The following is a 10,739-nucleotide window of genomic DNA, read 5'->3' on the forward strand; positions in this document are numbered from 1 at the left end:
CACGCTAATCACGAAAGGAATACTTGAGTACATTCAAACCAGAGCTTCAACATTTCCTATTTACAGAAAACCCGTCTTTTGAAGAAGATATTTTCACTTCTGTAAACCAACCAGTAAAGATGCCGAACATTGCCAGTCATTCGGAGCCTAAACCATCGTCTATTCCAAAAGGTTTCAATCTCCAGACTGAGGATGTGAATACTTTTGACATCCGTCCTTCCTATATCAATCTGGTGGAGAGAAACCTCTTTAGAGGTGTGGCAGGTGAAGACCCGAGGAAGCATATGGAGGTCTTTACGGACTACTATTCTACTATCCTCGCCACAAAGGGGGTAACTCAAGACAAGATTAAGGAGGTGCTGTTTCCTTTTTCTTTGACTGACTCAGCTAGGGAGTGGCTGACTGATTTGGACCGCACGGCCGCGGGGGTTACAAACTGGGAGACCCTTGCTCTTTCTTTTTATAAGAGATATTTCCCTCCGCAGCGTACTAATCAGCTGAGGGCCAAGATCACCAGTTTCAAACAGGCACCGGATAAAACTTTCTATGAAGCTTGGTGCCGTTTCAAGAGGTTGGTGAGATCTCTTCCTCACCATGGTTTTGACGCGTGGTTTCTGTCCAATCAGTTCTACAATGGGCTATACGATGATCATAGAGCCATACTTGATGCTTCATCCAACAGAAGATTTCAAAAGAATACCGATGATGATAAGGGATGGGCTATTATTGAAGAGATGGCGACCCACTGTGCTGAGTATGGGAACCCGAGGGATGGTATTAGAATGTTCCATGCAGTCGATAAGCAAGTTGTGGCTCAGCTGGAAGCCATGAATGCTAGGTTTGATAAGTTGGAGCTGCATTCTGCTAGGGAGCCTCAGACGGTTCATTTGCTTATTAGAGGAGAAACCGTCACATGTGAGAGGTGTGGGAGCAACGACGGTCACACTACTGTTGACTGTCTTACAGAGAAGGAACAGGTCCTTCCTTTTCAACAATACAGGCAAAGAGGGGGTTCCTATTATAATAACCAAGTGGCAGTCCATCCCAATTTGAGGTGGACAAGTCAAAATGTGCTCAATCCTACCCCTCCACCGCAGCAGCAGCAGCCGTATGTCCCTCCGCACAAGGCTCAACAAGGCTTTCAAAAGCCTCCTACCTTTCCTACACCCAATCACGGTGCATCATCCTCAGGTGGGGTGAGTGAGCTAGCTGAATTAAAAACGATGTTGCAGTCTTTGACCAAGCAGTGGCAGCTTAGTGACCAACAAAAAGAAGCTTCTATTAAGTCACTTGAAACCCAAGTTGCCCAATTAGCCGCGAATCAATCCACGAGGAAGCAGGGTCATTTACCTCACAAGCTGATAAAAATCCATATAAAACGGTAAATTTAATTAATTTGAGGAGCGGTCGTTCATATGAGGGACCGGATTTGCTGAAATCAGACCTGAGGAAGGTGATTGCTACTGATGAACAATGTTCTATTGAAGAAAAAGAGCTGGCGATAAAGAAAGTACTCGATCGACTAATTTCTGGAGGTCGATCGAGTAAAAATGATGAAGAAAGGACTCGATCGAGTGAAATTTCTACTCGATCGAGTGAACAGGAAAAAGAAGTGCTCGATCAAGTAAATCAAACTACTCGATCGAGTGATTTTGTTGAAGATTCTACTCGATCGAATGGTATTTTTGGTCGATCGAGTAATGCTGATAAAGAACCACTCGACCGAGAGCCTGATAGTGCTCGATCGAGTGAAACATCGCCTGAAAGACCTCGTTCGAGAGGAAAGAAGCGTTCGAAGGATTTAGAGCTTGATCCGGCTGACACGTTGGAAGAGAAGAACAAGGGACTCGAGATACCCATCACAGTGCCCTTCCCGAGGCGTTTGCAGAGTACTAAGGCTAATCAACAATTCGGGAAATTCGCCGAACTCCTGAAAAGCTTACAAGTCACTGTGACATTCGCCGAACTGCTGACAGAGGTACCCTCTTACCTTAAATTTATGAAAGAAATTTTATCATGTAAGAGGCACATTAATGATCATGAGACGGTAGCTTTCACCGAGGTAGGGACGGCCCTAGTTCAGAATAAGTTACCTCCCAAACAGTCAGACCCGGGTAGTTTTTCGATTCCGTGACATATTGGTACCCACTTGATTGATAATGCGCTATGCGATCTAGGCGCTAGCGTGGATGTCTTACCGCTATCTCTGGCTAAGAGACTTGGTTTGACAAAGTTTAATTGCACAAATATGACTGTTCAGATGGCCGACCGTAGCATATCACGGCCACTAGGTGTCATAGAAGACATACATGTTAAGATCGGGAGGTTCTTTATTCCCGTTGATTTCGTTGTACTCGACATCCCCGAAGATACCCATACCCCTATTTTTTTAGGGAGGCCATTTTTATTCACTGCCCGTGCAGTGATAGACGTCGGGGGCAAGACATTGACTTTCCAGGTTGGGGAGGAGGAATTGATATTCCATCAGTCTAAGTCCCGAAGGGCTCCCATGCAAGTTCAGCCTTGCAATGCCCTCTCTTCTATTGACCCTCCTATTGACACTCCAAATGAAAATTTGGAATATTGCGCTGCTATTGTGACCCCTCCGCCTCAGGATGAGAGCAAAAAGGAGGAAAGTTCGTCTGTTTTCCTTGCTGCAGGTACAGATGAAATTAAAGCAGGAGCTGTCAATGGTTATTATGCAATCAATGTCAGTCAAAGTGGGAGCAATGATGTTAAAGCTGGTGAGAACGGAGTAAGGACGAGAAGAGTTCGCGCGTATGTGGACGTCAACTATTATCCTCCTAATGATTCAAGTTCAAGCTCATGGAAACTGAAGAGGACGATTAATGTTGCTGAGATGACGTCCTCTAGTTAGGAAAACAAGGGAAAAGTAGAGTTCAACAGTATTCAAGACAGAGAAAAGTGATATATGAAGTGATCCTAAAACCTAATTACCGCTCTCTTATTTATAGGAGAGATATTTTTTATTCGACCTAAAACACAATATTAAGACAAAAGCCCACGTCCAACAGATAATCACTCGATCGAGCAGATTAGAAACACTTGATCGAGCAAATTCCAGTAAAAACCTCTCGATCGAGGTACAGAAGTACTCGATCGAGGAACACCAATTTAGCACATTTCGATCGAAGATAAGAAGAATTCGATCGAGACTTCTCAATAACCAAACAGATCAATCGAATGGATTGGGTCAGCAAAAGTCTTTGATCGATCATCTTCCACTTAGCCAGCAACAATTGATCGTTGAATTGCTTCAAGACGACTTCACGCATCCCAAAGCAGCAGTATTTCTACTCCAAATCAACTCATCCTCTAAATTCAAGCTAGAAGGACAGTAAAAGGCTCGATTCAGCTACTTTCTGGTCCATTCCTGTGATTAAAGCAAAACAAACCAAAGTAGAATATTCGGGGCATTTCGTAGCATAGAACTACGAGAACCGCATACAAATACGTGCACAAGAGACTTAAAAAGACTATATAAAATGCTCGTATAAATGGTCCAGACTTTTCCGGAGAGATAGATGAGGCAAGTGGCCTTTAGGCAGAAAATCCCGAAGCTAGACACTGTCCCTCAAACTGCCTTGGTGCATACTGCAGGATCTTGTCGGGAGTGGGCTATTCGTTAGGCCCAGAGGAACATGTGGTTCATACCCATCCTGGTTGGCTCGTTATGGGTATCTCATTCATATATGCAATGTAGGAAAGCTATTACTCATGAGGAACATGAGAAGCTGAGGAAGCACGAGCCTGTTGACTGCAAAATTCGTGAAGTGGCGAAGGAGAACAAAAGGTACTTGACTGAAGAAGAAGAAGAAAAAGAAGAAGAAGAAGAAGAAGAAGAAGAAGAAGAAGAAGCCGTTTATCGGGTTGTTCGTCCATCGAAGAAACCAAAGAATGCTCCTGTCGAGAAGATGGTGGTGGATTGAAATGGAAATGCTAGACCGCGAGAACAACCGTTGGTGATTAGGCCGGAAATAACGCAAGAGCGCCCCGCTCGTGGTCGAGACAAGAAATATAACAAGGGTGACAAAGAAAAGGGAAAATGTAATAATAGTCTTAGTTATTTATAATAGTATTATTTATTATTATTTAAGTTGTAATAAGTGGCGGGGTTCTTAGAATCCTAGCCTAGGATTTTAAGATTTCAGCATTTAAGATTTATGTATGTGCCATATTATTATTACTATTTATGGAACAATTAATAAAAGGTTTTATTAGTTAAGAAACTGCCATGAATTTCTTTTATTTATTCTTGTCGAATTTCAAATGCAAATGCAAATGCAAATGTCCTATTTACATCATAAAAATGACGGGTTGTATCCGGAGGAGGATTGCCTACGTATTCATTAGAAAAAATGAAATCAAACCCTGTGCATAGTTTGGGAAAATGTAAAAGACTAATTGTTCAAAGCAAGGGCTTGTAATGAACTTAGAAAATAAGCATGTGCTTTACTTACTCCTAAGGAAGTGAAATTTAATTCATTTGATGATATGAGGATATCGAAATGTCAAAACTCAAGAGCATAGTAGCGAAAGTTTTTAGCTGTCCAGGGGCCGGTTTTATTTCGTGTCGCATGAACGACACGTGGGTCACGCGAGGCGTGTTTTATCCTATTTCTAAGGGTAGTACCGTTTCAATTGGTTTACATTGGTGGGGTTAGAAAACGCATTCCCGTCTAGGTCAGTGCTCTTAACCGCGCCCCCTGAAAGTATGGACTTGCCTAGGAATGGTCCTGCCCAATTAGGCATAAACTTTCCTCGTGGATCGACAGGTTAGAGAGCTCAGACTCACTTGAGTACTAAATCTTCTTCCTTAATATTTGTGGGTTTGACCGGTTTGTTAAAGTCTCGTTTGATACGTGCTTGACATGTTTGCACATTATGCAATGCGCGTAACCTTCGTTCGTCCAAGAGGACGAGTTCGTTATACCTATCTCTTTTCCAATCAGCTTCTGGAATTTGACTTTCGAGTAAGATGTGTAGAGATGGGATCTCTAGCTCTACTGGTTGTACAACTTCCATGCCATAAGTTAAATAGACAGGAGTAGCTTCAGTGGGCGTCCTAACTGACGTGCGATATCCCCATAATGCAAAGGGTATTTTGCTAGGCCAGTCGCGATAATTGTCGATTATTTTCTTGAGGATTGTGACGACATTCTTGTTAGCTGCCTTCACCATGCCATTAGTTTGAGGTTTGTATGGCGAGGAATGGTGATGCTTTATCTTATATTTGGCTAGCAATTGTGCTGATTCGACCCAGTTGGTAAAATAATCGATAGCTACTAAAATGAAAAAGTGGCCTCCTGTCCCAGCTGGAGTGATTTTTCCGATGATGTCTATTCCCAAGCAGAAAATAGCCATGGAGATGTCATGGTATATAGCATTAAAGGAGGGACATATTGTACATTCCCGAAGACTTGGCAGTTGTGACAATGCCTAACATATTTGATGCAATCTGACTCCATTGTCGTCCAGTAATATCCAAGACGCGTAATCTTCTTTGCCATCATGGGTCCACTCATGTGAGGACCATATTCTCTATCATGAACTTCTTCCATTACTTTTTGTGCCTGTGAACGATCAAGGCAACGCAAGACAACACTAAGAGGTGTTCTTTTGTATAACTTCCCATGCATGAGGAGGTATTTAGAGGCAAGTAGGCGTATGGCGCATTGTCCCCTCTTATCTATGTCTGGTGGGTATGTACCATTGAGTTTGAAATTGAGAATGGCGTGGAACCAAGGTTCCTCTGGGTTTTCTTCTTCATCCGTAAGGAAGTGTACATAGGCTGGTTCCGATAATCATTCGATGCATAAGGGCATTTTAACCATGTTGTCTGGCATATTAATCATGGATGCGAGTTTTGCAATAACGTCCGCAAACTGATTTTCTTCGCGAGGTAGGTATAGATAAGTAACCTGGTCGAAGAATTGAGCAAGTTGATCTATCCTAGCCTGATAGGGTGCTAGACTTTCACTTCGGATTTTCCAAGATCTAGTAATTTGGTTGATGATCAAGGATGAGTCATCGTGAACTCGGAGATGCTTGATGCCTAAATTTACTGCTTCTTGTAGACCAATGAGGCAAGCTTTATATTCTGCTGCATTATTTGTCACCTCGAAGTCGAGTTTGACTGAAAGTGCTGTATGCTCACCTTCAGGAGAAATTAGCAACACTCCTATTCCGAACCCTCTCAATTTTGATGCCCCATCAAAGTAAAGATCCCAAGAATCCATACTGGTTTGTAGAATATCTTCACCTGGAAATGACCACGTGTTTATTGCGTGCGTGTCGTTGATCGGATTGTCTGCGAAGAATTCAGCCACGACACATCCCTTTATGACTTTTAAAGGTACGTATTTGAGATCGAACTCTAAGAGCATTAAGGTCCATCTTGCTATGCATCCATTGAGAACGGGTTTCTCGAAGAGGTATTTGACAGGATCCATTTTAGAATATACCTTGACAGAGTAGCTAAGCATGTAATGGCGTAGCTTCTATGTTTCCTACACAAGAGCGAGGCATGTCTTTTCGAGAGGTGTGTACTTACACTCCTATTATAAGAACTTCTTACTAAGGTAGTAGATAGCTCCTTCTTCTTTTCCAACAGTCTGTGCGAGCATAGCCCCCATGGCTTTTTTGGTGACTGTGAGTTATAAACTAAGAGGTTGATCTCGTTAGGGAGGCATTAGCATGGGTGGCTTAGCCATTATTTCCTTTATTTTGTCAAATGCCTTTTGACATTCTTCGTCCCATACGGTATAGTCCATTTTCTTAAGCTTTTTGAAGATAGGTTCAGAGATCATAGTGAGCTTTGATATGAATCGACTTATGTATTGTACTTTGCCTAAGAATCCTCTAACCTTTTTTTTTGTCTGGGGTTGCGGCATTTCGATTAAGGCCTTGATCTTGGATGGATCAATTTCTATTCCCCTCTAGCTGATAACGTATCCCAAAAGCTTGCCTGATGTTACTCCGAACGCACATTTCTGAGGATTGAGCCTCGTGTTGTATTTGCATAATATGAGGAAGAATTTGCGAAGGTTATCAATGTGCCCTTTCCTATCTTTGGATTTGACAATCATATCATCCACTTACACCTCTACTTATTTATGCATCATGTCATGTTGCAAAGTGGTTGCCGTGCGTTGGTATGTAGCCCCTGCGGAGTCGCCAAACTGTTGACATGGGCCACCCGCGACGCGTGGGGAAGGGGTCTTGAATGAGCCTGCATTGATTGCCGAAGGCTGTCTTGTGCATATCTTCTACGACCATTTTAATTTGGTTATACCCTGCAGATCGAAGGATAACAACGCGTGATCAGCTGTATTGTCAACCAATATGTCGATGTGTGGTAGAGGGAAATCGTCATTAGGACTCGCCTTGTTCAAGTCTCTGAAATCAGCAAAAACCCGGATTCGTCCATCCTTTTTGGGTACGGGGACTATGTTAGCCACCCAGTCTGAATACTCGGAAACTTTGATGAATCCAGCTTTGAATTGTTTATCGACTTCTTCTTTAATCTTAAGAGCCCACCCTGTCCTCATCGGACGAAGCTTCTGTTTTATAGGTTTGAAACCTGATTTGATTAGAATTCGATGTTCTATAATGTCTCTATCGATCCCTAGCATGTCCTTATAAGACCAAGCGAAGACGTCTTTGAACTCATGTAGGAGGTCGATGAAACTGGCCCTTTCTGGTTGGGTCTAGGGTCGTCGCTATCCTAAGTTCTTGGGGTTATAATTATGTTCCTACATTGATAGGCTCGGTGTCTTCTATAACTGGTGCCCCTTCCCCCTCATATAATTTTCTTTGACTATATAGGGAGGTAATTCTATTGAGTCTGGGTCAAGATCATCCTCATTATCATCGTAAATAGAATTGCATTCAGAATAACATGAGGAGTAAGCAGCATCAGATTTATTCATATTAAAATTTGAAAACAGCTGAAACAAAGAAGCCATATGCGCGGTAGTCAGTGGCGGTAAAGGGACACTTTCTGGGACATGCCCAAAGCTACTGTTACTAGGTGACGCTATGCTAGGAGAAAAAGAGGGGTGAGGAGTGACGACAGGAGAAGACTCTCTAGCGACTTCTCTAGACTTAGGTTCCGACTCCAACTCTAACTCGAAATAATTGTCCCCGGGTTCTCGTTTGAACATCTCTCCTTCTCCAGTAGTGACCTTGAAGAGCTTTCCTTGATTGTTGGTCAATTTGATCGACTTTATCCATCCTTTCTGCTGATTTGAGTTGGTGTCGGTGATCAGTGCTGTAGGGTGGAAATGGTCGTCTTGAAGTATCATGGTAATGATCTCATCCTGTGCTACCCTGACGAATCGATCTTCTCCAAACAGGAGGCTAACAGCCTGTTCGTCGAGACAAGGTGTCTGTCGTGTTTTGACGGTAGGAACCGTTGCTGGAGGAATGAAGTAGAAATCGTGGAAGAGTTCGATTCCAGCTTGTTGGATACCTTTGTACTTACAAGGTTCGGGAAATGCGTAAAATTTTTCACAGTCCCCTTCTCTGACGAAGTAGCCTTTTGGTGTGGGGAGATAGAGTTGCAGTTGGATTCCCTGACTTTTGCGGTTTCGAACTTGAGTAAGCATTTCAAGAGTTTCATCTTTCGTGGGTTTGTACCCCAAGCTTAATGGTATCCTTTGGGAGTCTCCTTCATTAAAAGGTGCAAAGGTATTCTTCTTGATGGGGTTTAGTGGCATTTCCTGGGCAGTATCCCTGGCATTTGAGTGTGTGGTTGACCACTAAGTTGGAGTATGGATTAAAGTATAAGGGAGCCAGCTTGCTCTCTATAAGGTTTAAGATTTGAAATCCTCTAAGCTCATATACCGGATCTGCAATAACTTGGTTGCTTGACATTTTCTCTATCACGGCATTGATAGGTGATGAAGTGATCGTTACTACCTTGCCATCTAGAGGGATCTCGATCTTATGGTGTAAGGTGGATGTTACTTCTTTAGATGGGTGAATCCAGGGCCTATCTAAAAGTATATTGAAGGATGCCTCTATGTCCACTATCTGAAAATTAACCCTTCGCTCGATTGTCCCTACTACTTTACATCGCGTTCCATCTTATGCGCGAACGGCTTGGTTAGTAGGAGTCCAGTCTGACTCTTTCATGCCTAATTTGTATGCTGTTTTCAGTGGTATGACATTGACTGTACAGCCATCATCCACCAAAGTTATTGGTACATTTTTCTTCAAGCATGTGACTGTGATGTATAGAGCAAGGTTATGAGTGGCGCCAAAGGGAGGAAAATCTTCATCTGAGAAAGTAACTGGGTTGCTTAGTTTGACTGGGTCTTGAAAGACTAGGTTGACGATGTCGTCAGGTGTAGAGTTAGATGCCACGTTCAATTTAGCCAATGCTTGCAGTAAAGCCAGACGATGAGGAAATGAACTTGCAACTAATTGCCAGACTGAAAGATCAGCCTTTGCCTTTTGAATTTACTTCAGCAAATGGTCGGGAGAGGTATCTTCACCATCATTTGGTGTGATGACATTGGTATTGGTAGTAACTGGACCATTTTTTTGAGTAACATTCTGATATTCTGAGCGAGTTAGGTGGTCCACATCTTGATCTTCACTAGCCTTGACTAGAGGGTGTTCTGTGAGGTAAACATCTTCCTCGTCATCCTCTCAAACTCTATTGACGATACTGAGCTCTCTTAGACTTAGGATTTCAGCTTCTAGGCTGATTATTTGCTCGACTAGGTCGTCGGACACTATGATCACTTCTTGAATTATGGATTCTTGAGATAAGATTGGAAGTGCTGACCTGTTTCCCCTACGTATAGTGATTGGATTGCGTAGGGATGCCACTACAGCGTCTAGCTCTGAAACTTGTCTACTTACACTCTTTGCCCATGCGACAAAATCAGCGATAGTAGGGGAGATAGTGGAATAAATCCCTTCATTTTCTAGTGCATTGACCTCGTCTTTAGCTGGTGAAATGAGGTGTGAACAATTCAAGGTGGCTTCCTCATCTGTGATCATCAGAATTCCAAGAGAATTCTGAGTATTGTTAGGCTTACTTACAGGAGGTATATGCAGACGCCCATCCTCAATCATTTCCTGAATGACATGTTTTAATTTGAAACATTTCTCTGTATCATGCCCTTTGCCTCTATGTACTCGCAGTACGCATTCACATCCCAAAATTTAGACTTCTTATCTTGGTCAGGTGTAGGTCCTATAGGTTGGAGCTTATCCTGTTTCATCAGTCTTTTCAGAGCGTTGGAGTATGAGTCACCAACGTTGGTGAACTTCCTTTGCGGGTTATTCTTCTTGGTAGATGATTCGACATGGTTGACCTCGTCGGTCTTGCTAGTGGAGCCATAAGAACGACTCATTGCGCCTTGATATCCGCGACCTACCGTTTTGGACAAGAGTCCCTTACGGATGTCGTCTTCAATTCTTGTGCCTAACAAAGTTAAGTCTTTGAAAGACTTTATGTTTTGGTATCTTAAATGGTTCGCATATATTGGTCTTAAATTGTCCATGAAGTTTTCAACAAGAGTAGCCTCGTCTGGACGTTCGACGAGTTGTGTGCTAGTCTTTCTCCACCTACTTAGGAAGTCGATGAATCCTTCCTTCTCATTCTGGGTAAGAACCTCTAGAGTGCGCATATTGACTTGAATTTCAGCATTATCTGCATACTGTTTGGTGAACTCAATTGCAGCATCATCCCAAGTAGCAAT

General features: G+C 42.8%; 1 non-coding gene across 1 annotated transcript; it reads right to left on the reverse strand.

Annotated features, from left to right (window-relative positions):
* Window positions 1-495: 495 nt before the first annotated feature.
* LOC141616083 (small nucleolar RNA R71) lies at window positions 496-601 on the reverse strand. The gene has a single exon (XR_012530458.1). It is a non-coding gene; the product is annotated as a small nucleolar RNA R71 (small nucleolar RNA).
* Window positions 602-10,739: the final 10,138 nt, after the last annotated feature.

The sequence above is a fragment of the Silene latifolia genome, chromosome 11, assembly GCF_048544455.1.
Source record: "Silene latifolia isolate original U9 population chromosome 11, ASM4854445v1, whole genome shotgun sequence".
Classification (NCBI taxonomy): Eukaryota; Viridiplantae; Streptophyta; class Magnoliopsida; order Caryophyllales; family Caryophyllaceae; genus Silene; species Silene latifolia.